Source organism: Piliocolobus tephrosceles, chromosome 11 (assembly GCF_002776525.5).
Source record: "Piliocolobus tephrosceles isolate RC106 chromosome 11, ASM277652v3, whole genome shotgun sequence".
NCBI lineage: Eukaryota > Metazoa > Chordata > Mammalia > Primates > Cercopithecidae > Piliocolobus > Piliocolobus tephrosceles.
This window is the reverse complement of record NC_045444.1, coordinates 103,233,650-103,241,030: the sequence shown is the minus strand read 5'-3', so window position 1 is coordinate 103,241,030 and position 7,381 is coordinate 103,233,650.

Below are 7,381 nucleotides of genomic sequence, written 5' to 3'. Positions count from 1 at the left end.
AAGGAAGGAAGGAAGGAAGGAAGGAAGGAAGGAAAGGAAAGGAGGGAGGGAGGGAAATGAAGTGGTTCTTAACCTGTGCTTTGTGGTGTTTGCTCATCATGATCCTGTCACGTGTGTGCTTCCAAAGTTGCAAAGCATAACACTGTGTTACACTTAGCCAGGCATTGTGGTGCACTCCTATAATCCTAGCTACTTGGGAGGCTGAGGTTGGGGGATCACTTGAGCCTGGGAGGTTGAGGCTGCAGTGAGCCATGATCACACCACTGCACTCCAGCCTGGGCAACAGAGTGAGACTCTGTCTTAAAAGAAAAAAAAATTATCACAGATAGATGTTTTTATAAAAAATAAACTAACAGGTAGATGAATGACTGGGTGGATGAAAGAATGAGTGGGGTGGGTGGATAGATCGATGGACAAATGGATGGATACATGGATGGATTGGTGGATGGGTGGGTGGATGAATGGATAGATGGGTGCATGGATAAACTGATGGATTAATGAATGGTAAAAATGAGGAACAATGTAAGGCAATTGCTGAAACCCATGATGGTGGTTGCCTTTGGTGTGCCAGCCACCATGTAGTGAGAGGGTGAGTCAACCTTGTTTTCAGTGCCAGGAATGAGCAGATACCACGTTCTTTCTGCTTAGTAAATTAAAAATTAGGAACCCCAGAAGTTTACATTTGAATTTGTTAAAGACTATATACTCAATCAGGCCAACTCCCTCCTCACCCTCACATGTCAGATCACTTATAAAGAGGGAAAGGACAGGGTGGGGGGACCTGGTCACCTCTGAAGAGATGAGAAGCAGCACCAGGGGTTGGAATAGAAACAAGGCAGCAATAAGCAGGCCAGGAGCAGAGACAATGTGCTTGCAAATTGTTTCTCAACTGTGAGTTCCCTCAGGGCTCAACCTTAGCTCATTCTACCATTGGGACAGACACTGCAAGTGGCCCCAGTGAAGCAACTTCCATGGGGATTTGGTTTTAAAGTCAGTGTCTAAAGGAAAAGTCTCATGTGGCCAAGCTTTGAATTCCCTCCACTGCAGAGTACACAACACTTCTCAACAGATCCAGCAAGGTCTGCTTTAATTCCAACCTTGTAGAAAAGGATCAGTTTCTTCAATTGTGCAGCCGGTGAAGTAGTTGAACTGTGTTTAGGGGCCGTGTTGTAAACACCATAGTCATCCCCCACCTAATGAGCTGCTTGCACTCGGGGAGGTACTTGGGGATAGAGAGGCTGGGAGGTGATGGCAGATTGACAGCACCCATCTCAGGCTCACGTCATCACACACACCGTTTCAACTTGTTCATTCTGTCCTCAGTCTCTTTGAATTACATGTATTTGAATTCACGTTATTTAATGTGACTCCATTTCCATGGATGCTCACTTTATAATGACTGAAATAAAGCATCTAACATAAAGAGGTTGACCACCCAGAACCATCACCCCCTAAGAAAATTTTAAAAAGCAAAGGGAAAAAAGGAGGTATTAACACTTGTGCTGTACCTGGAATTCTACCACTGGAGGCCATCTGGAACTAGAGGATCATGATAAGGCTGCACCAGGGTAGAGGGAACTGATGAGACATTGCCTTTGTATCACTAACTTTAAGGAGTAGCTGTCTCACTGAAGCGCTGGAGAGGTGGGCAGGTGCCAACACCATGCTTTAATGCATAGTGCAACAAACAAAACTGCCAGGAAGAGGCAGAGACTGTCTTTTGAAAGGACAGCCCAGGGAAGTGGCATTTTGTTCAACCCAGCTTGGCTTCTTAAGAGCACCCACTTCCAGGACACACCCTGGGTACCATTGAAAAGCCATTTCTAGACTCAGTAAGAAAACTGGAAGCTGATCCTTTACCCTCTCAGATCTCCTGGTCACAGGTTCTCCACTTTGTCTCAGGTCCCATATTTGCCCATCCTCTGTCTTTAATGTACATGTGGTTAAACTATACCAGACCTCTGTTGGGCTGTTCGTCCAGGCAAGAGCACCTCCCTTAATGCTCTGCAGGGATCCCTATACTCCCCAAGCCCTTCAACCTGATTCTCCTCCCCTCCCATGAGAACACATCTAGCTGGTCCTCAGCACTGAATAGGAGTTTACTAAATGGAGAAGAGACATGGCTTTCCAGGTAAGGGGTGGGGTGCTTGGAGAGGAGCCAAGGTATAAAATGTTATGGGTGTTTGGGGGAAAGGGAACTAGTGTGGTTGGTATACAGGGTGGAGGGTAGGTACTGCAAGGAGATATAACTAGAGAGATAAAGTTACCTAGAGGGAAAATGTGACAGCCCTGTTCATTGAGTTTACTCAAATAAGCTACCCATTCTGCTTCTAATCTCTCCCCGCTCCAACTCTGCTTATACATCTCTGCCAAATAAAGCTTTGACGTTTCCTAAAATACTGCTTCCATCAAATTACCCAAAAAACTTCAGTGTGCCCTGCTTGTGAGGAGTCAAGTCCAGGGCCCTGTTTAGGACTTCAGGGCCTTCCTATCAGTTCCAGCTCACCTGCTTATTCTCCAGAAATCCTCCGGTGCATGCTCTCCTCCAGCCAGGGAGACAGTCTCATTGCCAAGACCACCCCGCCTCTGGGCCTTTGCTAATACTCTCCCATCAAGCCTGGAAGGACCTTAAGGGCCTTCTCCACAATCAACCCTACCTCTTCTTCATGGCCCAGCAGGAATTCCACCTCCTCTGGGAAGCCAGGCTTGACAGTCCAGTGTTCTTCTCTAACCACCACTGCGGTGAGTTTAGCATTTAATTTTTTTTCTCTCTGTAACAACTTTATTAAAATTTAATTCACGTATGATTTATCCATGTAAGACATACATTTCAATGGTTTTGGGTACATTCAACACTGTGCAACCAGCACCACAATCTGTTTTAAAACATTTCGCTACCCAAAAAGAAACCCCAAGTCAGTTCCCCGCCACACTCCTCCATTCCTTCCCACCCTCCAGCCCCAGTCAAACACTAGTCAATTTCTTTTTTTTTTTTTTTTTTTTTTTTGAGACAGAGCCTCGCATTGTTGCCCAGGCTGGAGTGCAGTGGCACCATCTCAGCTCACTGCAACCTCCGCCTCCCGGGTTCAAGTGGTTCTCCTGCCTCAGCCTCCTGGTCAATTTCTGTCTCTATATATTTGCCTATTTTCTGCCTGGCTGCTTTCACTTAGCATAATGTTTTCAAGGTTCAGCCATGTGGTAGCATGTATCAGTACTTAATTCATTGTAATTGCCAAATAATAGTCCATTGCATAGTTATACCACATTTTGCTTATCTACTCATCAGCTGATAGACATTTGGGTTGTTTCCATTTTTTGGCTCTTAGGAATAATGCTGCTCTAAACTTTAGTGCATTATTGCATGGACATATGTTGTCAGCTCTCTTGGGTTTATATACCTAGAAGTGGAAATGCTGGGTCTTACAGTAAGTCTATATTTAAACTTTTTAGGAGCTGCCACACCATTTTCCACAGAGGCTACACCATTTCACATTTCCACCAGCAATGTATGAGGGATCCAGTTTCTCTACATCCTCACCAATATTTATTGTTACTATTATAATCATTAGCAACAGTTAAATGCAATGGATTTTCTTGAAATTAAATGAACTCTACATGGTAAACACCAGTTATCTTATGCATTAATGGGTAGTTATGTTTTTGATATTGGAGATTTGAAAAGTAGAATACTATTTGTAAAGATTTTAATTGTAAATATTTCACAATATGAAATTCAGGTGATAATAAAAGAAATCATAAGATCTTCAGCGGTGGAGGGAAAAACTAGAAAAGCTGTCATTTAATCCAAACTCATAACTTTTCAGAGCAAATCTTAATTTTAACCCAACCTCTTAATTTTAATCAGAGTCACCAGAGGACTTGTAAGGATCCCACATCCCTTATCCAATTTCCTGCTAAGGTAGAGTGATTAGAATAGGCGTTAGATCCGATACACCTTCAGGGTATAAGAATACTTCCCTGGATGGATTATGAATCTGGTCAAATGTGGAAATTCCCAAGTATTTTTTTTTCTTTTAAATTTGATTTGATGTTAACAAAACAACCAGGTAAAATATTGCAGGTCTGTCCCTGACCCACCACCGTCAAAGTCAGAGGCATTTACTAATGATCACGTACTGACACTGCGCTGGGTTCTGTGCAGGCGGAATGCCAGACTTCCTGACCCCTGGAACTGACAAGCTCAGGCAAGGCTGGCTGAGCTACTTCTAAGCAGCCAGGAAGAATGGAGGCAAAGGAGAGAAGAGGAGGCAGAGGAGGGAGACACAAGACACAGAGTGGAGACACAGTGTGGTGGGTACCCGATAAGGATCAAACTGGGCTGCACAGAGGTGGGGACAATTCATGAACTGTAATGGAAGAGTTAGCTACCCACGAATTAGAGCCCTGTTTACCCTTCTCCTTTAATGCTAATCATTTGTTGGTTTAAGTGCAGCTTTGCCTCTAGACCAACTGTGTTCCAGGCTGGAGCTCATGCTGAGCCTGACTTCCTGGGGAGAATTCCACAAATCCTAAAACCACGTTATTTATCTGTAGGCACTAATAGTGGCCTGATAAGTCTGAACCTTTTGAAAGCATTAGCTTTCTAAATGGTTTCTTAAACAAAAGAACATCGCCACACCTCCCACCCTGGATTTGCAAATCGTTCTTCTCTGATACAGACCATATCACTGATCTCCAGGGTTATATAGGCAAGTCCAAGGTGAGTGAACTGAGAGAAACAGAGCTTGGTGTACAAAGACAAGGTGACCTGGAGGCCTTCCTGTAGGAGGTGTGGTTTAACAGGAGCAAATTGCCAAGTCCCAAACCCTGCCTTATTTGTGAATATAATTGTGGACTCAGGAAGTATAGGTATTCTTCTAGAAGAGGGACTTTCTAGTGTCTTATAATATTGGTTGGGGGAAGGCTCAATAATTCTTTTTCCTCATCCCTTTATCGTTCTCTTCATCTACATATTTTCTAGATCAATACCTCATTTAGGGGTGGGAAGGGAGGTGTCATGGCTCTTCCTGAAGCTTCTCATACCCAGTTCTCCAACCTCCATCGTCCCCAAAGCTTCTCTAGGTGAAAGCCCTGGAGCTCAAAAACCAGAAAGTGCATGAAGTAAACCAGCCCCTGAAGTAGCAAAGGCTGTTGTGAGCCCAGAGGACACCTGCTCCCCACCCCCAAAGCCCAGGCCCCTCTTCTCCCCAGGGCTGGGCCCCCAGCCTCACTCCTGCCACCCGCCTTGGGGAGCTAAAACAAACAGTCCTTTGGAAAGGCAATGAAAAGAAATGGCTGAGTCAGGCCTTCTGTTTAAACAGTCCCCACCTGTTCCCTCACCACTCGCCTCCCCCCACTGCCCACCCTGTGCTTCCCCCACTTCCCTTTCTCTTCTTTTCTTTTTCCCTTTGTTGCTCATTTTCAAAAGGGCAGAGTTGACAGCTCTTGCCTTGAGCAAAGCCATCCCCAGAGCCAGTGAGGAGTGGCCTCGGGCTGTGACCCAGTGCCTTCCTGCCCCCAGCCTCCCACCCTCAGCCTGCAGCGGCTGTGTCTGCTCAACAGGCAGTGAGAGAGAAGGGAGGAGGGACTTAGTTACCAAGAAAGAGAATCCCAGCCAGAAACGAGAGAGGACCGGAGAGGACATGAGAAGGGACAAAGGGAGACAGATACGGTGCAGCCTCACAGAGGGACGTGCCTTCTCATTGGCTGGAACCCTCAATCACCCCATACACCTGTTGCTATGTGTAAACATAATTTCCTGGCATTGGAGGAAATGAATTATTTGCCCATATTAAAAATTAAGGAAAAGAAATGTTTCCAAAGTGACGCAGGTTAAGTTAGACATTTCCCCGACCAGCTAACTGCTCCTTTCCAAACCGGTGAAGCCTTTTAGAGCTCCCCTGCAGGAACAGTAACAATCTCTCCAAGTCCACTGCTGGCTCTTTGAAATCAAAAGTCTTTTTTTTTTAATTACATTTTCTATTTTGAGAAAATTGTAGAATCATATGCAGTCGTAAGAAATTATGCAGAGATCTCTTGTACTCTCTACCCAGTTACCCCAATAGTAACATCTGGCAAAACTATTGTACAATAGCAAACTAGGATATAAATTTTTATAGCCAAGATACAGAACATTTCCAAGACCAGAACCCCTCATGTTGCCCTTACGTAGCCACATCCACTTCCTGCCTATCCTACCCCCTACCCTTAACCCCCAGCAAATACTGATCTCTTCTCCGTTTCTATATTGTTTCTATTTTGAGAATGTTCTATAAATTGAATCATACAGCATGTGACTTTTTCAGATTGCCTTTTTTTAGTCAGCATAATTCTCTAGAGACTGGACCAAGTAGTTGTGTGTATCAATAGTTCATTCATTTTTGTGGCTAAGTAGTGTTCTATCGTATGGCTTGACCACAGTTTGCTTAATACACTCACCTGTTGAAGGACACTTGGATTGTTTCCAGGTTTGGCTATTACAAATAAAGCTGCCATTCATTTTTGTGTCAAGATAAGTCTTCATTTCTCTGGCATAAATGTTCAAGAATTGATTGCTGGGTCCTATGAAAATTGCAGGTTTAGTAGTACACCTTTTAAAAGTATTCTTTAAAATTACTCCATACATATATCTAGAGGTGTTCCAGGCTGGAAGGTGAGCAGAAGAGGAAGCTGGAAGTAGAAGGAGGGGGTCTTGGGGACCTTGATTCTTGGAGCTGAGTTGCTACCAGTACACCCCCTGTGTCTGTACCCCACAGTGAAGGTGAACCAGCAGCAAACCAACTATGGTGGGTAGAAGAATGACCCGCCTCCCAAAGCTGGCTATGCCCTCATCCCCAGAACCTGTGAATATGTTAAGTTACATGGCAAAGACAAATGAAGGCTGCAGATGGAATTGGGGTTGCTATTCAGATGACCTTGAGATGGGAGATTATCCTGGGTGGTCCAGATGGCCCCAATGTCATTACAGAAACCTTAAGAGTAGAAAGAGGCAGAAGAGGAGAGTCAGAGAAAGTGAAGTGACTATGGAAGAACACCCCAAACAGATGATGTGGCTGGTTTCAAAGATGGAGGAAAGGGGCCACGAGCAAAGGAATGTGAGCAGCTTCTAGAAACTGGAACAAAGAAAAAAAGTGGGTTCTCCCCTAGAGGCTTCAGAAAGGAACACAGTCTTGACTTAACCCAGTAATACCTGGGTCAGACCTCTGACCTCCAGAAGTGTCAGATAATAACATTCCTATTGCTCCAAGCCACCAGCTTCATGGTTAGGTTGTATCTTGATGCTCTCACAGATAAGCTCTCAAGGCAGTAATCCTCACTGTGTTACAGCTGCAGATAGAAAACAAATGCACCAAGTGACCTCTATGTGGATTTCAGCCTTCAG